This window comes from Odocoileus virginianus, chromosome 10, assembly GCF_023699985.2.
Source record: "Odocoileus virginianus isolate 20LAN1187 ecotype Illinois chromosome 10, Ovbor_1.2, whole genome shotgun sequence".
Lineage (NCBI taxonomy): Eukaryota > Metazoa > Chordata > Mammalia > Artiodactyla > Cervidae > Odocoileus > Odocoileus virginianus.
Window position 1 is genome coordinate 26,386,816 of NC_069683.1, and position 15,830 is coordinate 26,402,645.

At 37.1% G+C, this 15,830-nt stretch overlaps 1 protein-coding gene across 3 annotated transcripts in view; it reads right to left on the reverse strand.

The window, feature by feature from the left end:
• Nucleotides 1-15,830, reverse strand: part of ELP4 (elongator acetyltransferase complex subunit 4) — a 223,181-nt gene that overhangs the window by 71,927 nt on the left and 135,424 nt on the right. The window lies entirely within an intron of this gene.

Consider the following 15,830-nt stretch of genomic DNA (forward strand, 5'->3'; position numbering starts at 1 on the left):
ATTAAATTCCCCAAGGCACTAAGAAACCCACTCCCAGAAGACAACAACTAGCTTTTTCCACCTTGGAACATACCCTATCATTCCCCATGACTCCAGACAAAGAATAAGACAGGTTACAGTAAAAAGAAATAGATCCACACAAGATCCATATTCACCTCAAATACAAAGACAAAAGTCTAATCAAGAATCACCCAACATTTAAACATATAAGTAATCATGGATACTCAAGAAACAGAACTTATACATAATGAAATAGTTTATATAAAGCACATGGAAGATTACTTTATAATAGAATTAATATCCTCAAATGGTTAATAAGATGTGGTGTTAGGAAAAGAACCACTAGAAGCATGGAAAATTAGAATGTGACTGCCAAAATAAAAAAAGTTCAACTGACTAACAAAATGAACACAAAAGAAGGAATTAGTGAGCTAGAAAATACAGGGTAAAAGAATTCTTGTTGGATATAAATCAAAAGGGCAAAAAAAAAATCAAATGGAGAAAAGTTAAAAGATACGGACATCTGAGCTAGAAAATTCAACATCTCTGTAACAGGCATTACAGAAGAGAAGAAAAAGAATGGCAGGGAGAAAGCAATTTGCATATAAAAATGGTGATTTATTATGTTAAAAGACAGAAGGAGAAAAATTAGTAGCAGAAGAAATACTTAAAAATTCTTAAGCTAGAAAATAGAATGAAGCACCTTTTACCGGAAAGTATACTTCCAAGTATCTAAAACAAATTCCCTTTTTTAATGATAAGACAATACAGTAAATCACATTTAAATCAGGAACAAAGACTGATGTCTAATTCCAAAATCAAAAAAGTAACCAAATACAAGATCAACATTTAAGCATCAATTAAAAAATGTAATGAAACAAAAAAAGGATTCCATTCACAATTGTGAGAAAAAATCCTCACAAAATGTTTAGGAATAATACTTTTATAAATTGTGCAATCAATGACTACTCACTCCTTTACAAACATTTATGGAAATACAAAGATAAGGAAAAAAAATGACAAATTCATGGTGTATACCTTTAAAGAGTTAATAAGATATTTTGGGGTCAAAAACTTCAAAGAATTCCACCAATAAGCATAAAAATAACAAGCTGCTAAGTGCTACAGAAGTACTTGGTTGTTTTGAGTGTATATAAGAGGAGAATTTAGTCAGTGAAGTTGCAGAAAGTTTCCTGGTTGTAGAAATTATTCTGATGGGTGTAGACGGAATTATCTAGGTTAGGGAAAATGTAAAACGTACCTCAAGAAGACTCAACAGCAAGGGCAAGAAGAGAACAATGCCATTTTAAGAAATTAAAACAAAGAAATAAAAGGATGTGTGGTAAGCTGTATAATGTCCAGGCTTACCACCAAAGATATCCATGGTCCTAATCCCTGGAAACTGTGACTATGCTACACATGACAAAGGAGAATTTTCAGATGTGATTAAGTTAAGGATTGAGAGAGAGGGAGATTGTCCTGGGCCCAGTATAATCCTAAGAATCCTTACATGAGGAGGGCAGGAGGGTCAAAGCCAGAGAGAAGGCAATGTGATGAAGAAAGCAAAGGCCTTGAGCGCCATGGCCACGAGCTAAGACATGCTGGCAGCCTCTAGAACTGGCAAAGGCAAGGAATGGATTGATTCTTCACTAGAAGAGAGGCTCCAGAAGGAACAAGACTTGCTGACATCTTCATCTTGGTCCAGTGAGACTGATTTTACACAGATCCTCAGAACTACAACTTAATACATTTGGGTTATTTTAACCATTAAATTTGTGTTAATTTGCTATAGCAGCACTAGGAAACTAATACAGACTTAGTCATGTGTTAGTTGTATAATGTAAAGAGAAAAGAAAGCACCAGTTATTAAAGGAGAATCAATCAATCCTGCCATGAAATTATATATGATATGTGAATCACAGAAAACATAAAATAACACATTGTTATAGAACAGGCAGCAGTACTGATACATGAGTGCATTAAATTTTCCATACTTATGACACACAAAGATAATTCAATATTTGTTGTAAATAAAAGTGTACTTTCAATAGATTATACCTGGTAAAATGAAACCTTTGAGTAGCTGATATCTTCAGCTGAACATCAAGGATATTATACAGTATTCCAAGTAATAGGAATTTTAAGATTTATTTCATATATGTGCATGTATAAGTTATACTTTGTAAAGGAAGTTATCATGAGGCATTATATTTAAACATACTTCACCCTGAAAGTTTGACATGCAGAATGTCAAACATTTGTGATATTTAAACAACACAAAGATTAATTTAATACATATTTCTTGCCTCTAGAGAAATTAATATTCCTTTTGATAATGGTGGCCTATTTTTTCCATCCAAAGAATAAAATTAAAAATAAGCCATAACCATCAGTATCACTTATTAAGAGATAACAATAACTGACTACATTTGCAGAGAAATTTTAACTTAAGTAATATTTTCTGGAGAGATAAGAAAGCCTTCCTCAGTGGTCAATGTAAAGAAATAGAGGAAAACAATAGAATGGGAAAGACTAGGGATCTCTTCAAGAAAATTAGAGATACCAAGGGAACATTTCATGCAAAGATGGGCACAATAAAGAACAGAAATGGTATGGACCTAACAGAAGCAGAATATATTAAGAAGAAGTGGCAAGAATACACAGAAGAAATATACAAAAAAGTTCTTATGACCCAGATAACCACGATGGTGTGATCACTCACCTAGAGCCAGACATCCTGGAATGTGAAGTCAAGTGGGCCTTAAGAAGCATCACTATGAACAAAGCTAGTGGAGGTGATGGAATTCCAGTTGAGCTATTTCAAATCCTAAAAGATGATGCCGTGAAAGTGCTAGACTCACTATGTCAGCATCAATATTGTAATATCAATACACTCAATATTCAGCATGCTGAATTTGGAAAATTCAGCAGTGGCCACAGGACTGGAAAAAGTCAGTTTTCATTCCAATCCCAAAGAAGGGTAATGCCAAAGAATGTTCAAACTATCGCACAATTGCACTCATCTCACACGCTAGCAAAGTAATGCTCAAAATTCTCCAAGTGAGGCTTCAACAGTACGTGAACAGAGAACTTCCAGATGTTCAAGATGGATTTAGAAAAGGCAGAGGAACCAGAGATAAAACAGCCAACATCTGCTGGATCATAGGAAAAAAAAAAACCAAGAAAATTTCAGAAAAACATCCACTTCTGCTTTACTGATTATATCAAAGCCTTTGACTGTGTAGATCAACACAAACTGTGGAAAATTCTTAAAGAGATGGGAATACCAGATCACCTTAACTGCCTCCTGAGAAATCTGTATGCAGGTCAAGAAGCAACAGATAGAACTGGACATAGAACAATAGACTGATTCCAAATTGAGAAAGGAGTACGTCAAGGCTGTATATTGTCACCCTGCTTATTTAACTTATACGCAGAGTACATCATGAGAAATGCCGGGCTGGATGAAGCACAAGATGGGATCAAGATTGCTGGGAGAAATATCAATAACCTCAGATATGCAGATGACACCACCCTTATGGCAGAAAGTGAAGAGGAACTAAAGAGCCTCTTGATGAAAGTGAAAGAGGAGAGGGAAAAAGCTGGCTTAAAACTCAACATTCAGAAAACTCAGATCATGGCATCTGGTCCCATCACTTCATGGCAAACAGATGGGGAAACAACGGAAATAGTGATAGACTTTATTTTCTTGGGCTCCAAAATCACTGCAGATGGCGGCTGCGGTCATGAAGTTAAAAGACACCTGCTCCTTGGAAGAAAAGATAGGACCATCCTAGGCAGTATATTAAAAAGCAGTGACATTACTTTGTTGACAAAGGTTCGTATAGTCAAGGCTGTGGTTTTTCCAGTGGTCATGTATGGATGTGAGAGTTGCACCATAAAGAAAGCTGAGTGCCAAAGAATTGATGCCTTTGAACTGTGGTGTTGGAGAAGACTCTTGAGAGTCTCTTGAACTGCAAGGAGATCCAACCAGTAAATCCAAAAGGAAATCATTCTTGAATATTCACTGGAAGGCCTGATGCTGAAGCTACAGCTCTAATACTCTGGCGATCTGATGCGAAGAACTGACTCATCTGAAAAGCCCCTGATTCTGGGAAAGACTGAAGGCAGGAGGAGAAGGGGATGACAGATGAGATGGTTGGATGGCATTACTGAACTTGATGGACATGAGTGTGGGCAAGCTCCAGGAGCTGGTGATGGACAGGGGAGTGGTGTGATGTAGTCCACGGGGTCGGAAAGTGTTGGACAGGACCGAGCGAATGAACTGAACTGAACTGAACCCCCTCCAGTATTCTTGCCTGGAGGATTCTGTGGACAGAAGAGCCTGGTGGGCCACAGTCCACTGGGTCGCAAAGAATCGGAAACAACTGGGCGATTGCAAAGAGTCGGACACAACTGTGAGACTAACACTTTCACTTTCAATAGTAATACAACTAAATATAGATACATTTTATATGGTGACTTCAAAAGTCTTAATTTTTAATCATTAGAAAATAATCTTTAAGTCATATACTATTGTACATTAAAAATTTATAATATTTTCTCTCATCTAAGTTAGAATTTGTTTCAAGAAATAAAAATGAGTATTGTATCTTCTGTTTGAATCAACCACATATGGTTTGTGGTTGTTTTTCTGCTAATTAGTAAGTTTTTCTAATTTGAAATAGATACAAAAATCCACAATACAAGAACAGGATCTGAAATGATAAAGAGATAATTTGCCTTGATGCATTTGCAATAAGACGACTGCACTGCAGACTAAATGTATTGTTTTTTTTTGAATACTCTATTACTATTGTAAGCAGAACAAATGCACAGATGGCATCGGTCATAAAAATATAATTAAGCTTTACAATATCGTTCCTATCAGATTTCAGAAGTGTGCTCCAGCTTAAGTTACAGTGCTCAGTGTGTGACTGCATATAACATTTTTGAATTTTAGGTTTTTGGATAAATATATGAAAACTGACATATTTATCCGTTTCATGCTATTTCCATTTCCCTCCATGTGCTTGGCCTTCAGTGTCAGGCAATTTGAGAATTACTTTAGGAGAGACCATATTAACTAAAATGAAACAAAACAAAACAATTGTACTAAATCTTTTTAAAACAGAAAATACTTGATTTCCTTAAAAACAGTGATGTGAAATACTGGCATGGATCACCACCAGAGGAATCACAAGCTTGTGCTAGGACACCTGATGACTGCAACCAAGGCACAAGCTGCCTGGGGAGACAAGATACAGGAGACAAACTTTTGAGGTCTCTTTGGTCTAGCTATTTTGCATTTCAATAAGATGATGATAATAGCAATCAAGTAACCACCTCAAATTCTCTTGTAAATGAAGCAGGGTATAAGTACATAAATGATGTGAAAAAAGTATATTTATACTTTGAAAAACACTGGTTAACCTTTATGATCAATGTGAGCATGATCAGCTGGGACTATAGCCCATCAGGCTTCTCTGTCCATTGAATTTTTCAGGTAAGAATATGGGAGTGGGTTGCCATTTCCTCCTCCAAGGAATCTTCCCAAACCAGGGCTCTAACCTGGGTCTCCTGAATTGGCAGGCAGATTCTTTACCACTGCACCACTTGGGAAGCCCTTTTGATCAATAGTCATTGCTTAAATCTCCGATGGGATTTATCAGTAAAGAGGCTATCTAAATCTGAAAGGTGTTAGAACTATTTTGGGGACAGCTGGGCAATAACAGTTGTTTTACATAAATACCAGCATGTTACATGTCTGTCGTCTTTCTCTGTTTACCTTGCTTCATAAGTCTGTTGAGAAAGCCACTGGTGCAAGGCCTAGGAGGCTTGCACCTAGAGGGGCTCTAAGAAATCAAACATAGGGTTCACAGGATCCTCTGTATATATCATGTATAGCAGTCAAGGAAGCCAAATAAACAGAGATTGCAGGCTCTGACTATAAGATGTAACTCAAATATGCAGCCCCCAAAACAGAACCAAGAACTGAAAGTAACTCTGGTGTTAATTCATCTGCAATGTTTAATAAAAAGTCCTAGCAGTTATAATTTCTTGAGTGCTCTCTATGCATTTCCTTGTGTGCTAACTGCTTAATATGAATAATATTCATTTTCTTGATAAAAACGTTTATATTAACTACTGCTTATAACAATCTTTTGATTAGGCATTATTATAATTATTTCACACATAGCTCCGGAGTAGACAGACCTTCATCTGTCAGTGGTGAGGACAGAAGGGACTGGTGTGACCCTCAGGCTGCTGTCTGCATGGGGCTGGTTCCTCCTGTGTTTTTATACCAACAAATCTGAGACAGGATCTGTTGGTTAGCCTGTGTCTAGGATCCCAGGGCTGGAACTAGGGTTCAGGTGAGGTTGGTATGTCTTCCCAGGTGGTGCTAGTGGTAAAGAACCTGTCTGCTAATGCAGGAAACATAATGAGACATGGGTTCCTGGGTCGGGAAAATACCCTGAAGGAGGGCATGGCAATCCACTTTAGTATGAGCATGGAGAACCTCATGGACAGAGCCTGGTAGGATATAGTCCACACGGTTACAGAAAGTTGAACACAACTGAAGCAACTTAGCACACACACATGAGTGCCGACAAAAGTTTTGAGGGATTGAATACCTTATAAAAGATCACATAACTAAAAAAAGCTGGAGTCAGTTAAAAACTATTGTTCAGAAATTTTTTATACATAGAATGTATACCTAACATAGTATAAGTATATAACACACACTAAATGAATAAAGAGCATACATTATGGTTAAATACTAAATGCCAGCTCTTGTTCATGGAGAGGAAGAATCACTTACAGAGGAAAATCCATGAATCAGATTTTATTTTATTTTACTTTTTCATTTATTTTTATTAGTTGGAGGCTAATTACTTTACAATATTGTAGTGGGTTTTGTCATACATTGACATGAATCAGCCATGGATTTACATGTGTTCCCCATCCCGATCCCCCCTCCCACCTCCCTCTCTACCCAATCCCTCTGAGTCTTTCCAGTGCACCAGGCCCGAGCACTTGTCTCATGCATCCAACCTGGGCTGGTGATCTGTTTCACCCTAGATAATATACATGTTTCAATGCTGTTCTCTCGAAACATCCCACCCTCGCCTTCCCCCACAGAGTCCACAAGTCTGTTCTGTACATCTGTGTCTCTTTTTCTGTTTTGCACATGAATCAGATTTTAAATATACTGTATATATGTGTAAAATATACATAAAATTTATCTTCTAACCATTTTAAGCGTATATTTCAGTGTCATTAAGTACATTCACAACATTGTAAGACAAATGCTACTACTGTCCATTTCTAGAGCTTTCATCATCCCAAAGTGAAACTCTGTCCCCATTAACCAATAACTCCCCTTTCTCTTCAAAATGTACTTTAATTCAAACCTATCTATTTACTTAAAATCTCAGAATGTTAGTGCACAAAGCTGTTTTGTTTTAACATGTATAAGCATATTATAATCCTAGGTACCTGCTATACAATTACAGGAGACGAAAATGTTCACTTTTGGAAATGCAATTATAATTTTTTTTTTCTTTACTAAAGAAAAGAGATTTAGAAGGACAGACAGAAATATACTTTATCAATGTATTACTTGTTCCCAACTGTGGCTAACAGTTGATGCTTTCTTTAGCTATGATTTAAAAAAACTGAAGATACATATACTAAGGAGTAAAGGCATAACTGACAAGCTAGTTAGAAAATGTTTTTGTTCATCACCTCTTTGAAAAGAAAAAAAATTCTGTCTTTACTGCTCAGTACTGAAAATACATCTTCTATTTTACTAGATAAAATAAGAATTATCAAGGCTCAATTTAGAGTAATATATTGAAAATGTATACATTTACAATCTGCAAAACTCTTACATCTATAAAGCTCTTGAGCTAATAAACTGAAAACACAGGAAAAGAAATAACTGACTCAGTCATCAAGATATAGGATGATAGTGGAGAGAAGCAGTTTTGGAACCTAGGAGACACAGCTATTTAAAAAATTATGTTCAGGCCACAGTTTTTGACATTTATTTAAAATAGTTTTGACATTATTTTAAAATAGAACATTGAATAACTCTGCCCCAAGATAAATCAAATGACATTAGAAGTTAATTAAGCCAACTGTATTCTTTTACTCATAAACAATTTTACTTCAAACATGTACATGTTAAGGAGCAAAACTAGAACACTTGGTAATTTCCAGAAGATCACTTAAAGGCATTTAAAGAATATGAATCTAAGTAGATTTGGGATAGAAGAAGCTTACTGAAAAGCTACTTAAGCAATGGTGATAAAAAGCTACTTAAGCAATGGTGACAGAGTCAAGAATAAAGAATAATATTCAGCCCTCAAAATGGACTTACCTATACTGGCTGTATAACTGAAAATATCTAATTATATTTTCTTTTCACAGTTAATAGCATTAAAAAAAGTAATGCTTGAACACAAAATCCTTAATTATACCTAAAGTGATATGGGCAGACACAGGATTCAGGAAAGACCATTTTCTTACACAGCAGTTCAAGTCAATGACTGTGTGAATTTTTAAAAACACATTAGGCATTAGGCACATTCAACTGATCAGTAAATCACTTTAGAAAAAAAGTAGTGACTTAAGTCCACATGGATGGTATAATTCTGTAAGAGAGAAGGAAATGTTACTGGGTAGAGGGTTGGAGGGGCTTTCCAGGTGGATCAGTGGTAAAGAATCCACCTGCCAATGCAGGAGACACAGGTTGGATTCCTGGGTTAGCAAGATCACCTGGAGAAGGAAATAGCAACCCAGTCCAGTCTTCTTGCCTGGCAAATCCCATGGACAGAGGAACCTGGTGACCTATAGTCCATGGAGTTGTAAAAGAGTTGGACACGACTCAGTGACTAAACAACAACAAAGGGTTGGAATGCAGATGAGAGGAAGAAGCTTACTCATTTGTACATTTATACTACCATGTAAGAAATAGATAAGGAAAAAGAAAAAGGTTTTCTTTTTTTTCTTTAGGATGCATTTGAAATTTACAACAGAGAACATGCCCTCTTGGTGAAACTAATGATGAAGCTCTAAAAGCCATCTTGTAAATCTGACACTTTACAAAATGAACTCCAAAGGTCAGAATTTGAATGCAAATGTCTCTGTTTTGCCTCAATAATCTGTTATCCAGACTGGCATCCTAGAGGCTACTTAGGATATGGGATTAGGAGACTTTGGTTTTGGACTTTGTTTTGTCACATTCTATGTGAGATTGGAAAACTTATTTATCCAGGCTTTGGATACCTTACACAAATCTACAACTTTTATCCTCAAGTCACAAATTTAGAAACCTTTGAAAAACAACTCATTTAGTGGCACAATGTGGCCTAAAATGACATTAAGCTATTTACAGTTTTTATTAACTCTTTGTAACTACTCACATGTTTTTTGACTGAAATATTAATTTTTGATTATGAGGTATCTGGGCTTCCATGGTGGCTCAGTGGGTAAAGAGTCTGTCTGCAATGTGGGAGAGCTGGGTTCCATCCCTGGTTTGGGAAGATCCCCTGGAGAAGGAAATGGCAACCCATTCCAGCACAGTTCTTAAAAACAGACTCATACAACAAGTAGCTCTTAGAGCTTCTTTTGTAGCTCTGTCGGGAAGGAATCTGCCTGCAATGCAGCAGACCTGGGTTCGATTCCTGGCTTGGGAAGATCCCCTAGAGAAGGAAATGGCAACCCACTCCAGTATTCTTGCCTGGAGAATCCCATGGACAGAGGAACCTGGCAGGCTACAATCCATGGGGTCATAAGAGTCAGAGACGATTTAGTGACTAAATCACCATGAGGTATTTGCTATATTACCATTTCAATAAACACTACAATAATTTATTTTGAAATACTTTCAAACAGAAAAGTTGCAACAACAGAACAAAAAATTTCCATATTCCTCTCACCTAGATTTGCTAACTTTTAAATCTTTCTCTTTATAGTGAAATCTAGATATACCTCTCCAAATATACTTAGCCCTTTTCTGAACCATTTAAGAACAAGCAGCATAGATGATTCTCATCGTCCCCAATTGCTTTGGTGACTTGTTTCCCAGAACAAGAACTTTATCATATATAGTCACAATATAATTGTTCAAGTCAGGAAATCAACATCAATACAACACTACTGTCCATCTGTAGACCCCAATCACATTTTGTAAATCATTCCAGAAATATTAAGACACCCAATCTTTCTCAATATTCTGTTCCTCCCTACCTTTCAGGTTCTCAACAGTTTTTCAACAATACAAGACTCTTATTCTGTAGGCTAATCAGAAATCTAGATTTATCTGATATGCCCTCTTGATCAATGCTTTTGGGGCAGGAGACCCCTAATAGGACGCACTGCTCTTCTAGTGTCTCACAACAAGGCGAGGTACCACATATTATGTCAAATCACTTGTGATGTAAACCTTGATCAGATGGTTGTCCTGTTCATCAAAGTCACCATTCTGCCCTTTGTAACTTATTAGTAGTTTGTCAATATCCTCTTCCTCATCAGATCTGGTTTAACCCACCAGCCTATCTTAGCCTCCAACTGACAATACTTCTGCCTAACCTGAACGTAACTCTGATTGTTAATGTTATTTTTCTACTTCATCACTCCTTCAATGTTTATTTGATATTCTGTAAGGAAGAGGTTTCCCTATCTGTCACCTACCTATCTATCTATTATCTACCTATCATCTATCTATCTGGGCTTCCTTGGTGGCTCAGATGGTAAACAATGTGCTTGCAATGTGGGAGACCTGGGTTTGATCCCTGGGTTGGGAAGATCCCCTGGAGGAGAGCATGGCAACCCATTCCAGTATTCTTGCCTGGAGAATCCCCATGGACAGAGGAGACTTGCAGGCTACACAGTCCATGGGGTTGCAAAGAGTTGGACACAACTGAGTGACTAAGCACACACATATATCTATCTATTTATTTTAGTACGGATACTTGGATTTTGACTTTACTCAATGGGTTATTTTCCATTATTTATTTTGAAGCTCAAATTTCCAAGATTTGGCTAGTAGGATATTCTTCAAAGTGGCTCCTGTGCCTTTTCTCATGTCCCCATCATTCTTTGAGTACCTCCTACTTTTGGGCACACATTCTAGTCTCACGTTCCATTTTCCATGTACCAGTTCTAGAATCAGCTATTTTTCCAAGAGGCCTCCCCTCCCTCCCTCTTCTTTTTGGTTGCAGACGATACACAGGAACCAACATCTGGGTACTTGGAGTGTTCCTTAGATTGTTATTATTTCCAAGCTCTCCAGAAGACAAAGCTAAGAAATACGTGCATGGATATAGTACATAAACACACACACTTAGATGCATCTATAACTATTTCTACGTTTACCTGTATATGTGTGTGTGTAAACATATGTGGTATATACCCATGAGCATTTATATTTGTTTGTTCTAAAATTACCTCTTTCAAATGTCAAGCAATATTCTCTAGTGAAACAGGTTTTGCTGAACAAATTTTTATTCAGTACATTCATATGCTACATAGCTTTATGTATTTTGATATTGGTCCCTTTTAGCTTTAGTCTTGTAAGATTGAGAGATGCTGGTCTTTTATTTTGCCCTCTAACAGCAACCACCTGGTCCTCATTCCATTTCTATGATTGTGTTAGTAAAGAAAATCTATTGGGGTAGAGAATTAGCAAGGAAGAAAACCAGGAAAAATATTTCAATCTTCCTATGACTATCCCAAATGCAATTACAAATATATGCATAGAAAAAGTATTTTTTTAATTCATACCTAATACAAAAGTAAAAAAAAAAAGAACTAAATACAAAGAGTTTAGGACACTTTAATTATTTAAAATCTGCTCAAACACACCACGGAGAAGGCAATGGCAACCCACTCCAGTATTCTTGCCTGGAAAATCCCATGGATGGAGGAGCCTGGTAGGCTGCAGTCCATGGGGTCGCAAAGAGTCGGACACAACTGAGCGACTTCACTTTCACTCTTCGCTTTCACGCACTGGAGAAGGAAATGGCAACCCACTCCAGTGTTCTTGCCTGGAGAACCCCAGGGACGGGGGAGCCTGGTGGGCTGCCATCTACGGGGTCACACAGAGTCGGACACGACTGAAGCGACTTAGCAGCAGCAAACACACCAATATAGTTAAGAAAAATAAATAACTCACAGAAAGATAAAGGGTTTACTTAAAATAGGCTTATATGACTAAAATTTATCAGTTTAATACAAATATGTGTTTAAAGTTTCAAATTTAAGTATACTATGCATATTTTATACTGAATTAGACTAACAAACCACCCCCGCTACAGCTGGGAAGGTTAAACAACAGTATTCAGATCTGATGTGGATAGAACAGCTGTTCAAATGCCAGGGCGTACTTATCTTAAAAATGTGACCATTTAGTTCTGTTAAATATAAACTGCTGTTCTGGTTATGTTCATGCATTATTTCCCCCCAAAAGTCCTTAAAAATATCTTTTTTTCCTGATAGAATCACTATTGAAGTTCAATGGGTCTTTTTTTTTTAACCTAATTATCTCAACTTTTTGAAAAAATGACCAAGATAATTTTCTTACCTCATCTCTCCTCTCTCACACCTCATTCTCCTCACTGGCTGCTCTTGGCAACACAAAAATAATACAATAATTGGAAAAGTGGTCTTGCTTTTGATGGGGCCCCGATTATCTCTTTCAAATCTCAAGCAATATTCTCTAGTGTAACAGGCTTTGCTGAACAAATTTTTACTCACTTAATTCATATGATACATAGTTGCATTTAAATTCCTCATTTTTTGACAGAAACAAATTTGGACATTTTACTTATTTATTTATTTATTTGGACATTTTAAATTATAGAAAATAATTTCATCATGGCTACATAGTATAAATGTTAAATTAAAAACTATGTAAGTACCATTCTCGAGGATAAAACAAAATAAATAAAATCCTAAAGCTTCCAAGAATAGTCAACAATAGTTCATTTAAAGGATGTCATCACCAACCAAAGGCCATGAACCTGTTTGCACTGAAGGAGGCGATCCATTAATTTCTTGAAAGTGAAAAGTGAAAGTGAAAGTCACTCTGTCGTGTTCTACTCTTTGCGACCCCGTGGACTATATACAGTCCCTGGAATTCTCCAGGCCAGAACACTGGAGTGGGTAGCCTTTCCCTTCTCCAGGGGATCTTCCCAACCCAGGGATGGAACCCAGGTCTCCTGCATTGCAGGCAGATTCTTTACCAGCTGAGACACCAGGGAAGCCCAAGAATCCTAGAGTGGGCAGCCTATCCCTTCTCCAGTGGATCTTCCTGACCCAGGAGTCAAACCTGCATTGCAGGCAGATTCTTTACCAACTGGCTATCAGGGAAGCCCCCATTAATTTCTTGGGACTTGGCAAAAAAGTAAGATGCTTTTGAAGAAATTACTTTCTAAGGGAAACCTCCTTCATCTGGTATCCAAAAGAGAACATGACTTCTTCAGTACACTTCAGAAACTGAAGATGAAGCTCTGACAGAGAGAATTTGCACTTTAGCAGAAGACGACACAGACGGAAGGTATTATCATCCTACTGGGAAGGAAACAAAGTCTTAAGGGCAGAGAGTCTTCCAAAGTCAGACAGGAAGTCAACAGTTGCTCCTCAACAAGAAACTGGCTTAAGATTCATACCATTCAACATGTTACAGTCTTTGAGAGGGGCTGGAGTCCATGTTCCTCTCTTCCCTCCCTAGTAAACACAGGGCATTACCCATGAGTCAGAAACTCTGCTGGGCTCGGGGATTCAGTGATGGACTAATCATGTGGTCCCTACATTTATGGAACTGAGCATGTAGAAGGGGAAGCTATTGCTATGAAAGAAAAGGTAGAGGATGCCGTGAAAGCATGAGTGGTGTCTGATCCAGACTCGGTGTGGATGGAACAGAGAAGTCCTCAAAGAGGCCTGTGACACTCCAACCATAACCTGAAGGATAAAGAGAGGTGAGCCTGGTTGAGATGCCAGTGGCAGGAAGCAGAGAAGCTGTTAGATGGAGCTTTCCAACATCAGAGGGAACAGCACGTGTGAATATATTTTTGAGGAACTGAAGGAACTCAAGTATAGCGCAGGTACATTCCTGTCCGCACCAATGTAAGCAATGGTGCTAGAAGTAAAGAGACACTACATGGGGACAGGTGGGACTTTACTGTGTCCTTGAAAGTGGAAACCTATGGCTAATTTTCTTTGTTTTTTTAATGAAAAGAGTAGGTCAATTCAGAAACTGTTCTTTAAATGAAGAGATCAAAATTCATGATGACATTAGTAGGGGAAGAGAGAGTAAAGATTCTACTTCTAAAACTACTAAAGTTTTATTTTATTTCTTACATTTTAGGTCATAGCACTTATTGACCACCTGAACTTAGGTTGGTTACGTTTTAGATTTTAGGCACCTCATCATTAAAATGAGGGGGTTGAAAAGACAGTCTCTCCTGCTCTAGTGTTTGGGTCTGTTAGTTATATGACCATCAGGATCATAGTATCAAAACTCTGCTCCTTGAGAGCCCTAGATTCCTTCCAGTTATTGTAGGAATAAACTTCCATTCAAGTGGAGCAGCTCCAATTTTGTCACATTTCTTTACTGAGCTTCTGATAAGATTTTTATATAGAAAGGGCTTAAAAAATTGAGTTTTTGTCTCATTGCCTTGTTGCATTGACCTCTAACATTTAAATTCTTGTGTATGTGTGCAAGCTAAGTCACTTCAGTAGTTTCCAACTTTTGCGACCCAGTGGACCTTAGCCCATCAGGTTCCTCTGTCCATGGGATTCTGCAGGCAAGAATATTGGAGTCGGTTGCCATGCCCTCCTCGAGGGGATCTTCCCAACCAAGGGACTGAACCTGCATCTCTTGTCTCTTGCATTGGCAGGCGGGTTCTTGCCTCAGTTACTTAAAACATAAGGCAGTTCCCCTACTGGTCTGAATACAAGGCTAAACCTATGAGTTCTTGAATGATTTTTTAATACCCTGAGATAAGACTTTTGTTATTCAGTAAGAAGCTGATTAAGAAATATCATAAATTCTCTCACATTAAACAGCTTTGTGTCATCTCAGGAAATCTAATTAGGAAAAATGGTATTATAAATATTTATATTCCCAGTCATTGTGTTTACTGTCCTAAATTCAGAAATAACAAAGAAACTTGTTCTTTGGTTTAAAAAGTGAATATAGAAGTACCATTTTATTTGGTAAGGTTAAAAAAAAACAACATTGGCAGTTAGTAAAGCAGTCTTAAATTTACTATAGACTATTATTTTTAAGCTTGAAGATAAAACTGAAGCTTTATAAACGAGAAAATGATGTACTAAAAGCAAGACACTAAATCACTTTTAAACACCAAACACAATTTATGCCTGACTTTAAAACTCATCCACAAAACATTAATCTACACAAAGGCCAGAAGCTGAATGAAGCATAATTTGTGAAACTGATACCTTCCATCACAACCTCTAACTGAAAAGGTCATTAGATATATTATATCTAAGTGAGCAGCTTATCCCTGCTTCATTACTGATAATTAAGACAAGTAATATTTTCTTGACAGTAATGTGTCCATTAACAGATACACTCTAGTTTGCATAAAATAAGCATTAATTACCATAGTACTACCACAGATTAAAAAAAATTAAGTACCTGTATAACATGGCTTCATTATTTTTTTCGTTAATTTCCTTAAAGAATTAACAGGCTCAGAAAACATAATGTACATATTAAGAAATTCATCTTTTGTCATGTTTTAAATTCATAAGGTACATAACAAAAAAGGTATTCAGAAAAAAGTGATCAAGGA